At 44.5% G+C, this 19,472-nt stretch overlaps 1 protein-coding gene across 7 annotated transcripts in view; it reads right to left on the bottom strand.

The window, feature by feature from the left end:
* Positions 1 to 19,472, bottom strand: part of LOC134342708 (zinc fingers and homeoboxes protein 3-like) — a 126,572-nt gene that overhangs the window by 32,354 nt on the left and 74,746 nt on the right. The window lies entirely within an intron of this gene.

Raw genomic sequence — 19,472 nt, 5'->3', positions numbered from 1 at the left:
CAGAGAAGTCCAATGTAAACAGCATGTGGAGTCACACCACACCACCACCCACTAGACACTTTTTGCTCCAACTGTGGAAGAGTTTTAAGTTCCCACACTGTCTCGTCAGTCATCGCAGAAACCAGACTGGAAGCAATCTGTCCCCAGGAACTGCCTAAGCTGTAGAACCATGTTCTGACCTCTCCAGGAACAAACTAAAAATTGGAGGAACTCAGTACACCAGGCAGTATTTGTGGAAGGAAAGAGACAGTTGATGTTTTGGGTCAAGTCTCTTCTTCTAGTCCAGATGAAAGATCCTGACCCAAAATATTGACTGTCCATTCCTCTCCACGGATGCTTCTCAATGCACCAAGTTCCTCCAGCTTCTTGGTTGTTGCTTCTGATTCCTTCATCTGTTATCTTCTGTAGGTGCACAGTGGAGAGTATCCGAACTGGTTGCGTCACAGCCTGTTGTGGAAGCACCGATGCGCAGGAATGGAAAGGTCTACAGAAAGTGGCAGGTAAGCCCAGTCCATCACAGGCAAAGCCCTCCCCACCATGGAAAGCTACCCAAGAAAGCAAAATCCATCATCAAGGACGGCCACCTCCCAGCCACGGGTTGGAACTACAGGAGCCTTAGGTCCCACACCACCAGGTTCCTGAACAGTTATTACCCTTCAACCATCAGGCTCCTGAACCAGCATGGATAACTTCAATCAAGCCATCTTGAACTGACTCTACCACACTGAACTGATTCTACAACCTGCAGACTCACTTTCAAGGATTCTTTACAACTCAGGATTATTTTTTATTTGTACAATTTGTGTCTTCTTTTGCACATTGGTTGTCACTCTTTGTTTATGTATAGTTTTCCATAAATTCTATCGCATTTCTGTATTTTTCCTGTAAATGCCTGTAAGAAAATGAATTTCAAGGTAACATATACATACTTTGATGATAAATTTGACTTTGACCTGCAGTTTATTATATCTCCTACTGACCTTTCCAGCTGGATCCCTGATTTTTATTATGTACTGCACTGTACCGCTGCCGCAAAAGGACAAATTTCACAGCATACTGAATGTCAGTGATATTAAAACTCATTCTCATTCTGAGTGCTTGGTAGCCCTCCAGTTGCTTCATTTCAAGCCCAGTTCCACCACGAGGTCCGCAGCCTTTCATCTACTGGAACTCAGCAGTGCTGCCTATTTCTGCCAGTCTGACCCCTCTGATGGTTTCTTCTTTTGATCCCGCATTGACCCCGTCCCACTATTCCATGAGGGACCCACAGGTATTGCAGTGAGTTCCAAACTCTGATTTGCTCTAAAGCATAAAGTCAGTTATCAAAATTGGCAGAATGTTCAAGGAAGGTCCCTGCGTTCGAATGGTCTATCTCTCTCTTTCATCAATGCTGCTGGAGGATGATACCAGAGTAATGGGTCTTGGGCAGGGCTTAATCAACACGGTTTGTGGATTGGGCTCTAGTTCATGTTATGATGTGTTTCAAGTCGCTCCTTTTCTTGTTGCTATTTTGGGTGATTTTAATCGGGGCCGCCTGCAGATAACGAACACTGAGCTGAAATGAATATGCCCGGATTATTTCGATTTTGTATTTTATATTCTGTGTTTTTGCTCATTTTTGCGGGGGGGAGGGGGTTGATGTTTTGAACGTGTTCCATGGTTTTCTTTGTTTACTAAGGACCTTTAAATCTTCCCCTTGGCAAGGTACAAAGTTTTCCACTCAGTTGTCATCAACCACTCCCAGTCAAGTGTGAACAGGCCAGAAACTGGGTAAACCTTTCTCTATGCTTTCATCCAACATTGCGGCCTCCACACTAACCTCAAACTCCACAATCGCGCACCCCAGGCAATCTCGAAAACTCGTTGAAATCCTGAGTACTCTCAATGAAATGTTGAGCTAAATCTGCCCCACTTGTCTCCCTGCCAATCATTTACAGGTTCGCCTGCACAGGTCTAGGTTGGAGTGGGCCAGGTTTAAACACAAGTTCCACACGTGAAAGGTCCTGATTGGGATGGGGGTCCAGAACTAGGAGAGTTGTGGGGCGAACACACTCACACTCCAGGAAAAAAAATTATAACAAGGTGTCACAGACACATTAAAATTGTTTCTCCATCCACATGTGCTGCCTGACCTGCTGTGCTTTTCTAGCATTTTCTGTTTTATTTTCCAACATCTTCAACTTTTGATTTAAACATAATGAGTGCAACATGGTAGTGTAGTGGTTAGCATATCGCTGTTATAGCACCAGCGATCCAGGTTCAATTCCAACCCTGTCTGCAAGCACTTTTAATGTTCTCCCCATGACCGCCTGGGCTTCCTCCCATATTCCAAAGACTCATGGGCTGGTGGGTTAATAAGTTACATGGGTGTAATTGGGTAGCAGAGACTTGTTTGGCCAGAAGGGCCCGTTACTATGCTGTACTCCGAAGAAAGAAGTGAAAAAGAAAGTCTAGATATGGGAGAGCCGACAGGGTCATGGATCAAGAGCTGGGCAATGGGAAGAAATGAGTGGGAACGGACACAATGGGCATATTGACCCACTTGTCTCACATAAATTCCTCTGATTCTTGGACTATATTCTAACTGACAGTTTTCCCTCAACACCAGATAATGCCAGTCTAACACACCAGCGCAGATCAGCAGGCTGGAACGATAGGGATCTAATTATTAGCCCGTGGAAACATAGCTAATGGTGCATGGGCTCAGAGTTTCCTTTTGACTTCGACAGAACAACATTACTTTCTGAGAGAGTGGTTTGGCGTGCTGCCTTGAGACCAGGCACTTTGTCCTTGGAGCAGCCATTCTGAAATCTCTGCCATTTTATACAGGTCACCATTGCAGATTCAGTGCTACTGCCTGTGTGTAGTATTGCCTCATCCCATGCTAGTGCTGAGGTGTCTCTAGTATTGGTTGCACATTTGGAGAAGGCTTTCTCCCCTTTAGAAGCGGTGCTGTTGCAATATGTCCATTTAGACAGGGATCCTAGTCCTTCTGGGCCCAGTTTATAAAGATGAATCTTCATGAGGAAGATCATTGGATCCTTCAGAAAATGTGTGCTTCACATTGCCTTTGTTGCTTTGCGACAGCCCTACAATGCCATACACAAATTACTATATACAGTGGATTCTGGCTAATTGGGGCAGCCATTTATTTGGGACAACTCTTAAAAGAACAGAAGACTAAATCAAGAAGATAGCCAGGATTCCCTTTGTTTATTTGGGATAATATGCTGCTTAACTGGGGCAGAACGCTAAGGTTGATAGGTTCTTGATTAGTCAGGGAATCAAAAGTTACAGGGAGAAGGCAGGAGAATGGTGTTGAGAGGGGTAATAGATCAGCATGATGGAATGGCAGAGTTGATTTGATGGGCCGAATGGCCTGATTCTACTCCTACTGCCTGTAAAGCACCTTTGAGTATATCCAGGAATAAAATAACACACTCCCTTAAAAGATAAGCTCTTCCTGCCTAAAGCAGTGTTCAGGTGTTGAAGATAATTATTGAATGTGGAGATGTGGAGGAGAGATGGAAATTGTGACTGTATCGGGTCAGAAATGATTGTTGAGGAGGAAGGCAACATTCCCTCTAATTTTTTTTTAACAGATGCACATATACTGGAGCAGTAAATTCCTACATGGACTGAAAACTGGACAGCACGTTAAAGGCTTTTTTTGTAATATGCATACTATGAATATCTAGAATGAAAACTGAAAAGTCACATACTATTGATCTTATTTATTAATTGAAGGGTATAATGAAATGCAGTACAACAAAAAAAACTTCCACATTTTGTAAACTTTTTCTATCTGCGTCCAATGTCCAGCTGTGTCGCAACAAAGGCTATGCGTGCAGAAGTATTTGAGTTACTGCATGGTTGTGCACGCCTGAAGCTGAAGGAATAGTGGCTGCAGAAGGGACTAAGCCAAGGGTACACAACATGGTGATTATATTTGGTGCACAAGTCATCTGGAGCGTATGGGGTGTCCAGAGAGGGATACAGGTATCCAGTCCAGGGTAGCTCATTCAGCTTTGGTCCCTACCAGACACTCAGCTCTCAGTGACTCCAAGTAGCTTTTTGCACGCGACGGCGGCCAGGCCCCAGTACATCGCTTCGACAAGCGGGCTAAATTAGGTGAGGGTGGCCGACCGGCCTCATACCCCGGTGAGATAGGGGCACGGTTGGCCTAGCACGCGAAGTCAGCTCTGACGGACCGGGCGGACGAGGTCAACAGTGAAATCCAACAGCACAAAGGTGCTTCTGCAACTCTTCGCGGACAGCAAAGGGCACAGCAAGAGATGGCCATCCGCCGCAACCAAGGAAGATCCCAGTTCTCACAACTACTTGCACCACTGGAGTTGAAATTCCTAGCCGTCCCAGTGCAATGACTTTTTCACTCTAAAAACTCTCCCACACAGATTTCAAAACTGTCATCGCTGGATACAACGGACAACTAAAATCACAAGTAATCCAGTAAAATTGCCTCCACGGCAATCTGAATTCAGTTTAAAAAATACACTGGAATATAGTAATGCTTGCCAATGCTGCGTATATAGATTCCAGAGAAAGCGAATCCTTTTAAGATCTGTGCCCTGAGGTAACGCTGGAAGAATACATGATTACTCTGGCCATCGGCCCATCTCCTGCAAGCCCTTCAACACAGGTTCTGATCTCACGGAGATCTATGAATAGGCAATTGAATGCATGAGCAGACTTGACATTGGTCTTATTACATACATTATCCATTTGTATACAACTACTACATTCTGGCACAATGGGAGAATGCAGTCCAATTTGGTGAACATGTTATGTGGTTAAACAAACTTTTACAAGTCGCTGATCTTCAAACTTTACAGGCCCCCTCCCCTTTAATTCGATGTGATGAGTTTAAGGGATTACCCTCTATTTCAGCTCTTCAGAAATACGAATGGGAGCAGAAAATGGACTATTCTGCCCATCTTATCCACAGAGGCCAAAGAAGATACATTTAAGATCCTCCTGACTGTCAACTCGCAATCAATGAGCCTGTTCAAGTGCTTCACCGGGTACTTTGGCAATGCAATGATAGGTTCTGCCCCCTGCACCCTTCTGGAAGTATGTTCGAGACTCCCATTTCCCTAAAGGTGAAAATAAATACCCACAATCTCTTCTTCCAGAAACCATAAGTTTTCTTCCGAGTTACTGATCATTCTGACAGGAAAATACGCCCTTGTCTGTTCATCTTGTCCAGGCTCCTCATAATTTTAGGTCTCCCGATTAAAAAGAGCCCTAATTGAGCCAGTTTAAGGGCCCCTTATTTAAGAAAGGACATGTTGGCATTAGAGAGGGTCCGGAAGAGGTTCAGGAGAATGACCCCGGGAATGAAAGGGTTTACATAGGACAGCGTTTTATGGCGCAGGGCCTGTACTTGCTAGAGTTTAGAAGAATGAGGAGAATCTCATTGAAATCTATTGAATATGGAAAGGCCTAGAGAGAGTGGACGTGAAAAGGATGTTTCCCATAGTGGGGTCGAGGACCAGAGGGCACAGCTTCAGAAAAGAGGCACAGCCCTTCAGAATGGAGATGAGGAGGAATTTCTTTAGCCAGAGGCTAGTCAATCTGTGGAATTTATTATCACAGATGGCTGTGGAAGCCAAGTCATTGGGTATATTTAAAGCTGAGGGTGATAGTTTCTTGATTAGTTAAGGGTGTCAAAGGTTATGGGGAGAAGGCAGGAGCATGGGGTTGAGGGGGATAATAAATCAGCCATGATGGAATGGTGGAGCAGGCTTGATGCTCCTGAAAAGTCCTCCAGTGCTTGCAACATCCTTGTAAATCAGCACTGTATCCTTTCCACTGATTATCATATCATAGTGTACTGGACAGAACTGTGCACAATATCAACTGCCAATGAAGTTAACATTCAGGTTAACCATTATATTTGGTCTCTCCCATTGAATTCAGCTTGTCATTTTGCCTCAAGCAATGGGGTTTAACTTTTCTGATCAGCCTGCCACATGGACTTGGGTCAGAAACCTCTTAAAATCCAGTTAGATGCTGTAACGTACAATACCCACAACCTGCCCTTGTTACACAGTACAGGCCTTTTGGCCCAAAACGTTGTACTGATCCTTTAACCTACACCAAGGTCAATCTAACCCTTCCCTCCCACAAAGTCCTCCACATTTCTTTCATCCATGTGCCTATCTAAGAGTCTTTTAAATGTCCCTAATGTATCTGCCTCTGTCACCACCCCTGGCAGTGTACTCCATGCACCTACCACTCTAAAAAAACTTACCCCTGACATGCCCTCTATACCTTAAAGTTATGTCCTTTGTATTTCCACACTGAGAAACATTACCTTGTGAACATTACGTTCCCTCCTCAAAAATTACCATCTACTAAAAAATACAACCATCTCTTAACAAAACCATCTGGCCTTATTTCATCTATGTTCGTCTCACTGTTGAGTTGTACAAGATCTTAAATTCTTTACCCAGTTATCCGCCCACCACCAGTGTTCCCAAAGGCAAGAATGGTTTGAAACAAGGTGTGATCCAGTTATTGAGTACAGCACTGAAACAGGCCCTTCTGCCCAACTCATCCATGCCAACCATGACGTACATCTAGGCTATTTCTGCTTGCCCATGTATCACCCATTCCCTCATGTCTTAAACACTTCAGCTGCTGTAATATTGCCTCTGTAAAGGTGCTGTTTTATTTATTTTTTATCTTATGGGGATACAGTGCAGAGTCGACCTTCCAGCCCTGCTAGCCCTGCCGCCCAGCAACTCTAAGCCTAATCATGGGACAACTTACAGTGACAGGCTAACCTACCATCAGTCCTGATGAAGGGTCTCGACTACTTACTCTGTCCCATAGATGCTGCCTGGATTTCCAGCATCTGTGGACTTTCTCGTGTTTACGCCTTTGGACTGTGGGATGAAACTGGGGCACCCGGAAGAAACCCACGTGGTCATGGGAAGAACGTTAAAACTCCTTACGTGCAGAATCAGGAATTGTACACCTGTACTGTAAAGTGTTTTGCTAACCACTATGCCATTGTGCCGCCTTGTAGAAACTCACTAGCTACCCTGTTCTAGCCATTTCCACACATAAAGACAAATGTTTCTGAAGTTAATGAATAACTTTTGCTTGTAACGCCATTCCCCATATAGATTATTCACAACATTTGCCTAAATTGTGTAATTGCATGTTCTCATCTGAACAAGGGCCTCTTTATAGATTTTAACCAATGTTCCCTCTAATTTTTAGTAGTCAGTGTGCACAAAAATCTTATGTTGTGCAAATTTTTTTCCTGTGACAAAAGTATGTGCGCACTGAATGCACACATGGGACAGTTTATGTAGGTTTACAAAATAACACACATATTTAAGTCACTCAGTTATTTTTTTCTCTCTCCTGTCTTTGGCATTTACCCATTCTTTGTAAACTCTATCTAGACTAATAGAACTTCCATCCAATTGATAGCTTTTGATTCTCATTAACATATCCAAATGACATTCACCTAAACAGTTTCTCAGCTTGTTTCTGCACTCAACCGTAACGTGCATAGCACTCCTGTAACAGGTAATGACGGGTTCTGTTGCCTGAGCTTTTGTACACCGTCGAAATGCGATTTACTTGCCAAATGACGCTTCAAAAAGTCAAGTTTCCGAGTATCATCCCACTTCTTTCCACTGGCAAATTCTCCAGCAACTTTCGCATCACGACAACACAAACAGATAACTCTGGTTTCCGAATCACACATAAATATTTCTCATAGCTGAACGTTCATGACCTTATGAGCTTTTGGCGTAGCAGTTTCTACTATTTTGTTAAGCCATTCAACTTTAAACAAATTTGCAGTTCTTTTGCGCTTCACACCCTTTGCTTCTTTTGAATTCGGCATAGTGAATCAATATTTGTTTCAATAAAAACTTAGTAAGCTATCTACAGGATTTGAAACAGATCTTTGTAAACTTTACAATATGAAGACTGTCCGCCAAAGATGGCTGCTGCCATGATGCAGCTGTACAAACCGGAACAGGAAAGATGAGGTAACGTAAGTTAGTGACGTGCATTGTGATATTTGAAAAATCAACTAACTAGTTAACAGAAACATTTAGCTAAAAGATCATTTTCAATAAGTATAATTACTAATTACTACATTATTTTAGGTAACTAACCTTTTGTGCGTACATTAATTTCTTTTGTGCGCTGGTTGAAAGACGTGTGTGCTCACGCACACGCGCACAGTTTGGAGGGAACATAGATCTTAACCAAGGTTAAGATGTTTGTTGACCTTGAGCTTGGTTGAGATCTACAAAGAACCTAGTCAATATTGCATTATTACTGTCCATCTCCTTGGCAATGGTATTGGACTGCCACTTCTCTGCACAAAAATATCTCTTGGATTGTTTTCAGAATACATACTCAAAGGCCTTGTCAATTCTCATTAGATTTTCTATATGATCTATCTCTACGTAGGCTGCTTCAATCATTTGGTGCTTGAACTTTGTAACAGCACTTGGGTAACATCATTTTTAAATACCCTCATCTATATCTTCTATATCATAGTTATGATTTAGAGTTCAAGGCCTAGTGTTCGTGGATTGGTGTGTCTTTGCCGAGGATCAAGGCCTACAGGTCAAATGAGAAGTCCGGAAGTCGAGGCCTGAGTGAGTGAATCTCTGCAAGTCCTCTGGTGAAGTCAAAGTGCAACATCTGCCAGCACAAGTCCGCTGGAGGGTGAAGGCCAGAGACAGCCTGCCTTGGGCTTAGAGGACTGTGTATGTGCATGGGTGGGAGGGAGGAACGTGGCTTGTTTACCTGTTGTCCTTTTGTAGCTCATCAAGTTCTGTTTTGTTGTGTTTTGTACTGTTCTGCCAAGTTATGTTGTCGCCAGAATTGCAGGCTGCCCCCAACACACCTTTGGTTATGAACGCTAAGGACGCATTTCACAGTGTGTTTTGAAGTACCTAAACTGGTATCTTGAATCTTAGATTTGCATTGCACCGAAAGAGGCCTTCCAGCCCACTGAGTTCCTGCTGACCATCGAAAACTCACGTAACGACAAAATGCAAGATCATAACAAGGTAAACAGTGAGACCAGAAGTCCCTTATTGTACAAGGGGTCCACTCACGAGTCTGATAAAAGTGGAGGAGGAACTGTCCTTTAGCTTGGTGGTATGTGCTTTCAGGCTTTTGTATCTTCTGTCCAGTTGAGGAGGGGGTGGAGAAGAGAGAAGGTCCGAGGTGAGTGGGGTCTTTGATTTATAGAGGCAGTGAGAAGTATAGACAGATTCCACAGAATCCTTCGGCGTAATGAGCTGTGTCTGTACGGCAGCGTGGTGAGATAGTAGATGATGGGGATAAAATATAACATGGCAACTGAAAATCTGCCTACTGGAGCTGACTGCATGTTGTATGACCTCACAATGTGGTAACAAAGGTGAACAACAATCTCCCCGAGGCCCTTCATAGCTGCTTCACTAGGTTTGAAACTGGTTTTGTACACAGTGGAAATGAAGCGAAAAGAATTTATCAGGGACAAACCGAGAGTGGATGTACTATTGGCAGAATGACCCAGCAATTCCCGCAGAGGTCTTTAACAAACGTTTATTATGGAAAACAATGCAAATATTTCCCTCTACTGATTTATCACCTACCCACACCCCAACACAAGACTGCAAGCATAAAGTGAGAGGGAGGGGGAGATGTGACTGAATGAGTGAGTGGTTATGTGAGAGTGACTGCCAGAGAGTGACAGCAAGAGTGAGAGAGAGACAGACAGACAGAGACAGACACGCAGAGACAGAGAGAGAGAAAGAGTGATAGAGAGAGAGAGAGAGAGAGAGAGAGAGAGGGAGAGAAAGAGAGACAGAAAGCCAGAGGGAGAGGGACAGAGACAGAGAGATAGACAGAAACAGAGACAGACAGAGAGAGAGACGGAGACAGGGAGACAGAGAGGGAGAGACAGAGAGCACAAATATATCTAAGGCACATGCTATTGTTAAATCATATACAGAGGAAAGAGCCTCCCATCACTAACCACCACACAAGGGCAGCAAACCATCAATGGACATTTCAATCAGCCTCGTAATTTCCGAGTAACTACTACTGATGCTGGTTTTTTATTCCAGATCTTTTACATTTAAATTCCCAAACATTAAATCCCTGCTGGACTATCAGTTGTGCCGAGGCACTACAATCTCAATACAGCAATTCTGGACAACATATTCAATGCAGAATTCACAAAAGACTGGAAATTTTAAAAATAAACATTCTGCAATTTCCACCTTTCTGCCTGGGTTTAATTAAAAACTTTAAGCTGAATTTCTACAAAAATAGATGATGATTCTGCTACAGCATCTGCTCAGCGCCAAGAGGACAAACAGGAAGGACGACAGAAATGTGTTTGTAACTTTAACCCATTGTTGAGAAACACTTGTGGTCCATCAGTTCATCCGTGGTGGACATGTCAGGGTCCAGGCCTTACACACTGCCTGAACAGAGCAGAGTGCCTGTGCCTTTGAACTGCAGCTGAGGGCATACATGCATGACTTCACTCTCCCAGAGCTGACAGGTCACTTCCGAGCAGGCAGCTTCAAGTGAGACCTCTGCTGAGGCCCCAAGGCTCGGAGAGGAAATTTCAGACAACAGCACACCCCCCCCACACCCCCTCCCGGGGCAAATCTGAACACTCTGATACAAAATGGCCCCTCTCTATTTACTGTAGGGCCAGTAACCCTACCTCTCGCAGAGAGCAGTTCCTGTCTCCCCCACCTCCCCCCACTGCCGAAAGAGGCCCCTATCATAAGAACATAAGAACAGAAGAAATAGGCGCAGTTGTAGGCTATCTGGTCCGTCAAGTCTGCTCTGCCGTTCAATAAAATCATGGCCGATCAGGCTGTGGACTCAACTCCACCTACTTACCTTTCCCCCAGAACCTTTAATTCACCTGCTGTTCAAAAATCTATCTACCTATGTCTTAAATATATTTAATGAGGCAGCCTCTGCTGATTCTCTGGGCAGAGAATTTCTCACATTCACTATTCTCTGGAAAAAGCAGCTTCTCCACATACCAAACTGAGCAACCTCTAACCATTTAACACAAACTGCAAACTAATTTTTTATTATCAAAGTACATCTATGTCACTATGTACAACCCCTGAGATTCATTTTCCTGTGGGCATACTCAGCAAATCTATAGAATAGTAACTGTAACAGGATCAATAAAACATCAATCAGAGTGCAGAAGACAACACACCGTGCAAATGCAAATATAAATAAATAGCAAAAAATAACGGGAACATGAGACACATTTCCAAGGATCTCACCTGGTCCCTGAACTCCTCCATCCTGATCAAAAAGGCGCAACAGCACCTTTATTTAGTGCAGAGCATCAAGAAAGCTCACCTCTGTCCCAGGATACTGACAGACTTTTACCACTGTACCATTGAGAGCATACTAACCACCTGCATCTCAGTGTGGTATGGCAATTGTATCGTATCGGACCACAAAGCACTCCAGCATGCGCTGAAAACTGTCCAGCGGATTATTGGCACCCAATTGCCCACTATTGAGAACATCTACCATAAACGCTGCCTGGGCAGGGCAAAAAGCATTATCAAGGATGCATCTCACCCTAACCATGGACTTTTCACTCTCCTCCCATCCGGTAGGTGCTACAGGAGCCTCCGCTCCCACACCAGCAGGCACAGGAAGAGCTTCTTCCCTGAGGCTGTGACCCTGCTGAACCTCACATCACAGCGCTAAGTAGTATTGCACCCATATTGTACTGTCTCAGTACTTTTATATTTGTGCGCTGTAGCACTTACTTTTTGTTCACAGTTATTTTGTAAATAACACTATTCTTTGCATTTCTGGTCAGATGCTAGCTGCATTTCATTGGCTTTGTATCTGTACTCAGCACAATGACAATAAAGTTGAATCTAATCTAATCTAATGAGATAAAGAGTCCTTAGAGTGAGATCATTTGTTGTGGGAACATCTCAATGAATAGGAAAGTTTGTTCAAGACCCTGATGATTGTGGGGTGGTAACTGTTTATGGGGAAGCAACTGCACCCCATCAAAACTAACTTACCTTCTGACCAAACCCGACTGACCCTCGCCCCTTCAAAGACCATTCCTCTTGCCAAGTGTCTGACACAATTACCCCTGCCCATCCAACTGACATGGACAATCCTGCTTCTCCCCCACACACCCAACCCCACCCATCACAGGCACAAGTGGTCCCAACATAAAGGACATCAACAAGAGGCATTGCCTCAAGAAGGTGGCAACCATCACTAAGGACCCTTACCATCTGGGACATACCCTCTTCTCATGTCTACCATCAAGGAGGTGGTACAGGAGCCCAAAGATACACACTCAGTGCCAGCAAATTTCTGAATGGTCCATGAACCCATAAATATTCCTCTATTTTTATGGAACTTGTAGTAGTTTGTTATATCTACACTGTATGATAGCCATAAAACAGCAAATTTCACAACTTAGATCAGTGATAAAGGTCCCAGCACCAATCTACGTTGTGTCACAATTGAAGTTGTGTCACAGGCAGGTACGGGGGCTCCAGTGCATGGGATAGCAAAAGGCTAAAGAGGTTTGTAGGTCCAGCCAGCCAGCCCCATTACAGGCACAATAAACAAACGGTGTGAAACAGAAATGGTGAGGAAGCGTTCACGGGTTCATGGACCATATAGAAATCTGATGGCGGAGGGAAAGAAGTTAGTCAAAAGATTCAAAATACATTTATTATCAAAGGATGTATGCAGCATACAACCCTGAGATTTGTCTCCCCACAGACAGCCATGAAGCAAAGAAAAATGTGGAACCAGTTCAAAGAAACGCATCAAACCCCGAACACGCGGAAAAAAGAACAAATCATGCAAATGGCAAAAGAAAACGAGTGAAAGACAAAGTATAAAACATCAAACCAGAAAGTCAACAAGACAGTCCAGGAATTGAACATAAGAACATAAGAAATAGGAGCAGGAGTCGGCCATCTGGCCCATCGAGCCTGCCCCACCATTCAATAAAATCATGGCTGATCTGTCCGTAAACTCAGCTCCATCGACCTGCCTTTTCCCCATAACCCTTAATTCCCTTACTATGTAAAAACCTATCTAACTGTATCTTAAATATATTTAGTGAAGAAGCCTCAACTGCTTCCCTGGGCAGAGAATTCCACAGATTCACCACTCTCTGGGAAAAAGAGTCTCTCCTCATCTCCGTCCTCAATCTTCTCCCCTGAATCTTGAGGCAATGTCCTCTAGTTCTAGTCTCACCTACCAATGGAAACAACTTTCCTACTTCTACCTTATCTATCCCTTTCAAAATTTTGTATGTTTCTACAAGATCCCCTCTCATTCTTCTGAATTGAACCCTAATCTTAGAGCTGGTGCCATAAAGCACTGAGCTAGCCACCATGCTACCGTGCCACACAGTGATACAGTCATCGTAGCGTCATTGGTCACTAATTTCAGGAAGCAGGATGTGCTGTACACACGCTTTTTCTTACACCAACGGTTCTGAGTTTGACAGGGTTGAGGGTGTCAGTCCTGAGAGTGAACATCACCAAGAGTTTGTCCTCTCCTGAGATACCTTGGCCAAGAAGGCCCACCTCTACTTCCTTAGGAGGCTAAAGAAATTTGGCAGTTTCAGCTCAGTTCAGTTCAATCTAGTGCTGTGTCGTTTGTTGACTGTAGGCCGCAGAGCCTGTCCGCCCCGATCAAAATCGCACAAAATAGCAACAAAAAAAAGGAGCAACCAGAAACCAGAAACACATCATAACATGAACTCCAGAGTCCAGTCAACAAACTGCAAAAATTAAACCTTGCCCAAGATCCAAGACTCCGGCACCAACATTAGGTGCGCCCACCAAGCTAGTCTCATTTCCCCACATTTGTTCATTATCCCTCTGAACCCATCCTATCCCGTGTCCTTATCCAAACATTATTGTACCTGCCTCAACCACTTCCTTGAGCATTCTCTTTCCATATACAGACAGCTTTACATAGAGAAGTTGCCCCTCGCGTCCCTTTTAAATCTTTCACTTCTCACTTTGAAACAATACCCTCTAGTTTTCAGTTCCCTTTCACTTGGAAAAAGACTGCGTGCATATGGTTTTTAACACCTCTGCAAGGATTCCCCCTCAACCACCTACGCTCAAAGGAATAAAGTCCCGGGAAAGGAACAGTTCATGTGTTCTCAACCTTATTTGGGTGAGCAGTTCTGTGAGACTATCTGAAGCTTGGCCTGTGCCCAAGCACTGAGGGCTACCTGGCACTCCCCCCCCCCCACCCCCACCAGTTCCTTTCCTCCAGTTGATTAGCCCACTGGCCAGCAGTTTCTAGGCACTCTACCATGTCTGATCAGTTGCCGTGACAACAGGGCCCAGCAGGCAGTAGTACCTTCAGGAAAGGAGGGGGAAGTTATTTCTAGGCTGTATAAAAGGGGCGGGAGGGGGATTCAGGAAACAAAACCAAAATATAAGGGGAAGCTCAATCACCCTCAGAGAGCTCTTCAGCTCAAATCAGGGTTTTTGTCTTTTAGGATCTGACAGGAAAAAGGAAACTAGCTTCTCATTTCAGAAAACCACACATTATTCTTCTGGTCTTGATTTCAGTTGCTTAGATTGGCTTCCTGGTTTCAGTGCCTTGGGCCGAGGTCGCCTTTCAGCTGTGTCTCTATCTCAGTTAGGGAGGGAAGCAAAGGCAATTTAAAATGGCGGTCCAGTTTTCACAAACTACACAGACAGCCACCTCACTAACCCGCAGACATTACAGGCTTTTTAAATTTCATTCCCTGTCCGTTTATTTCTGCGTTAAAGGAGTCACTTGGTCAAAACAAACTTTTATTTAGTATAATTTTAAAACTGCACTATTGAGTGGAGCTCTTTGGCTCTGATGTCTGGTGAAGCTGGGCACTTATATAAGCCTCTGGCTGAATCACAAGCACCTTACAGAGAATTAATTTGGAAGACTAGTTCATTGTTGCACTGTAGGAAACAGCAGCTAATTTGTACTCAGCCAGCTCCCACAAAAGAGCAACACAGTAACAAATAATCCGCACTAATGCAATTGGGGACAAAATATTGGCCAGAACGTTGTGGTTAATTTGCACCCCTTCTACAAAAATAGCACCATGAAATATTTTTCAATCACCTAAGATAGCAGATATCTTGAGGCCACATTGTTGCTCAGAGGCAGCGCTCCAATGAGTTCAGCTCACCCTTAGTACTTCTCAAACGTCAGCTTCGATTTTGGCACTCAAATCTCTGGAGCAGGGACTTGAACCCTCAACCTTCCAATTGTGAAGCAAGAAGCACTACAGATCAGGCCACAGCTGTCATAGAGCAGAGGCTTCCTCATCCAAGGAGAAATTCTTCACTTTGACGGGCAATTTGAACACAGCAGGTGGCAACTAAACAAGCTGATCCATGAGAGCAACTCAGATGGGCTTTGACAACCAAATGCAGGAGCCATGATTAATTATTGTTCTCAGTTTTGTACCCTTTTCTCTAACCCAGCCCTCCCCTCCACCACCCGCAGGACTCCTATGTCCAATGTCACGATGACAAAGCTTGTTTAGGGTCACCTGCAGAGATCAAGACTCAAACCTGGAATCTCACCAACCTGATAGCATGGCAGATTCCAGGTTAGTTAGAGCAACACTTCGAACCTGTTTCCTTGCTGTGAGGTTGTTGGGCAGAGAGACACACACAAACTGCTGGAGGATCTCAGCAGGTCAGGCAGCATCCATGGAAATGAAGCATCAGTCTTGGAGACAGAGACCCTTCTTCAGGACTGGAAAGGTAGGAGAAGGCACTGTTGTGTTCGTTACTGAGGGACAGTGCAGAGCACATCAGGACACCAGCATGCAGGGTATTCAACAGAACTTTACTGATATCCCAAACACGAGGAAATCTGCAGATGCTGGAATTTCAAGCAACACACATAAAAAATGCTGGTGAACGCAGCAGGCTAGGCAGCATCTATAGGAAGAGGTACAGTCGACGTTTCGGGCCGAGACCCTTCGTCAGGACTAGCTGAAAGAAGAGATAGTAAGAGACAGAGGGAGAAGGAAAAAAGAGAGTGAGAGAGTGAGAGAGAGAGAGAGAGAGAGAGAGAAATACAAAGGGGACGAAGGGGAGGTGGGGCATTAACGGAAGTTAAAGAAGTCAACGTTCATGCCATCAGGTTGGAGGCTACCCAGACAGAATATAAGGTGTTGTTCCTCCAACCTGAGTGTGGCTTCATCTTGACAGTAGAGGAGGCCGTGGATAGACATATCAGAATGGGAATGGGACGTGGAATTGAAATGTGTGGCCACTGGGAGATCCTGATTTCTCTGGCGGATAGAGCATAGGTGTTCAGCAAAACGGTCTCCCAGCCTGCGTCGGGTCTCGCCAATATATAGAAGGCCGCATTGGGAGCACTGGATGTAGTATATCACCCCAGCCGACTCACAGGTGAAGTGTCGCCTCACCTGGAAGGACTGTCTGGGGCCCTGAATGGTGGTGAGGGAGGAAGTGTAAGGGCATGTGTAGCACTTGTTCCGCTTACAAGGATAAGTGCCGGGAGGGAGATCGGTGGAAAGGGATGGGGGGGAGGGGAAACGAATGGACAAGGGAGTCATGTAGGGAGCGATCCCTGCGGAAAGCAGAAGGGGGGGGGAGGGAAAGGTGTGCTTAGTGGTGGCATCCCGTTCGAGGTGGCGGAAGTTACGGAGAATCATATGTTGGACCCACAGGCTGATGAAGGGTCTCGGCCCGAAACGTTGACTGTACCTCTTCCTATAGATGCCGCCTGGCCTGCTGCATTCACCAGCATTTTTTGTGTGTGTTTACTGATAACCCTGCTTTTAAAGTACGGGAACTCCTCCCATGTGGGAGCAGCTGAGTGGCTGAGTTGCATAGGTTTAACACTATTACAGATGCTGGTGTAAAAAGGTGGATTAATAAATGGGTATGATGTAGGGACTATGTGGAGGACTGAAAATGTTGAGATTTCTCTGAGACAAGCCAATTTGCCTTCATCTGCGGCTGACCCAGCACGAGATGAGGAACTGCTGCGTGCTTGTTCTTACAGAAACATGGCTCCAGGGCAACATCCCATGCAACATCAATCTTCATGCAATGCCCCTCGGGGACTTGTGCTAATATTATTTTGTGACTGTATGTGCCATGGTAACTACATGTGCTGTGTGTTGCGTGCACTATGCTTTGCACCTTGGTTCCAGAGGGACAACTGTTCCGTTTATCTGTATATATGTGTATGGTTGAATGACAATTAAACTTAATTTAATCTAACCTGAGAGACAGCATAGGGACCAAATAGCCTTGTCCTATATTTATATATTATTTGTTTTTATTTAGAGATATAGCACAGAACAGGCCCTTTTGTCCCATTGCACCGCACTGCCCGAATCACACAGGACAATTTACAATGACCGATTAACCGGTACGGTTTTGGACTGCGGGAGGAAACCCACGTACATACTGGAAGAACATGCAAACTTTCTTAGAGAGCACGCTGGACCTGAACTCCGAACTCCAACGCCCCGAGCTGTAACCTTGTCGTGCTAACCGCTGCATTACCGTGGCATCCCTCATAAGGAGATGTACACAAGCATGTACAGCCATGGTCTCCTTTTCACATCACACGGATTGTTGGAAGAGGCATTGCTTTTGCTTGTGTGGCTCAATTAGAGCATAAGAACATAAGAAGTAGGAGCAGGAGTCAGCCATCCGGCCTGTGGAGCCTGCTCCTCCATTCAGTAAGATCATGGCTGTTCTGGCCATGGACTCATCTCCACCTACCTGCCTTTTCCCCATGACCCTTAATTCCCCTACTATGCAAAAATCTATCCAACCTTGTCTTAAATATATTCACTGAGGTAGCCTCCACTGCTTCATTGGGCAGAGAGTTCTACTAGATCCACCACTCTCTGAGAAATTGCTGTATTTTGCATAGCTGTACAATGTGAGTGTCTTAGATCACGAGGTTTGATGTTTTTTACTTCATCCTTGATGATCTTTCTGGTCAGCAGAGGAAGCACAGACATCATCTGTTTATGGTTCCTGAGATTGACTCCTGGGATGGTGGATTTATTGATGAGACTACGCTGACAGGGCCTGTACTCTAGACTTCACACAAAGAAGCTGACTCCATTGAACTGGCAATATGTGGAACCTCTGCCTCAGTGGGGCAAAATTCAAAGTTCAAGGTACATTTATTATCCAGGTATGTATACATTATACAACCTTGAGATTCGTCTCCTAACGGGCAGCCATGGAACAAAGAAACCAAAAAAAAATCTTAAAAAAGACCATCAAACACCCAACGTGCAGAGGAAAATAAAATAAGTCTGCAAACAATAAACGCAAGCAAATAGCATTCTGAAATGAAGTCAGTGCAGTGCAGTGCAGAGCAGCGCTGTGATCTGAACTGGTCTGTCTCTTGCGTCAGGCCCCGACACCCTGACCTTTTCAATCTGGCCCCACACCTAAATCATCATCCATCGGATTTAGTTCTTTGATCTGCTCTGGGGTCTGGACCCCACCGCCTTGATTCGACCTGTACCTGACCTTTCTAATTCGGCCAGCATTTAAACTGTCATTCGTCAAACCATTGGGTCACCAGGGCAAAGTTCTACGTTTGGTCCTGGTCACGGGAGATGTCTGCATCGAGCTTTCATGTTCTCCCTATGACCACACGGATTTCCTCCAGCAGCTCTGGTTTCCTCCCACGTTCCAAAGTTGTGCAGAGTGGCCTACAAATGCCCACTATAAATTTCCCCTGGTGTGAATCTGATTTGGGAGTTGATAACATTAAAAAAAGAGATTAAGTGTAAGATTGGACCAAATGGATGGGCAATGGTTGGCACGACCTGACGGTCTGAAGTGTCTGTTTCTATATTGTGTGACTATGACTTTGTACAAAATTCCTGAGGGTTTTCACAGAGTCAGAGGCACGTCCAACACTTTGATTGGATGATCTGTGTGGAAAACAGGTGTTAATAGATCTCAAAATAAGGAGTCTACCACTTGTGACTGAGATGAAAAGAAATTTCTTCACTCAAGGTGGCAAGCCTTTGGAATTCTACCCAAGATGGATGTGGAATCCCAGTCACTGAGTTTATTCAAGATAGAGCTAAACAGCTCACAGATCAATACAGCACAGGAAAAGGCCATTTGGCCTACAATATCTACACCAAACACAATGCTGAAGTAAAATTTCTTCTGTCTATTCGTGATATGAATCCCTCCATATTCATGTGTCTATGTAAGCCTCTCATAATTTTTTAAACTCCTGTCAGGTCTTCCCTCAGCCTCTAACTCTCCAGAAACAAAATAACCCTGTCCAACCCCCACCTCCCCTTAGATCTAATACCCTCTAATCTAGGCAACATCCTAGTGGACTTCTGCACACTCTCCAAACACTCCACATCCTTCCTGTAATGTGGA

This window comes from Mobula hypostoma, chromosome 2, assembly GCF_963921235.1.
Source record: "Mobula hypostoma chromosome 2, sMobHyp1.1, whole genome shotgun sequence".
NCBI lineage: Eukaryota > Metazoa > Chordata > Chondrichthyes > Myliobatiformes > Myliobatidae > Mobula > Mobula hypostoma.
Note: the sequence above shows the minus strand (reverse complement) of the source record. Positions and strands in the feature narration are given on the sequence as shown.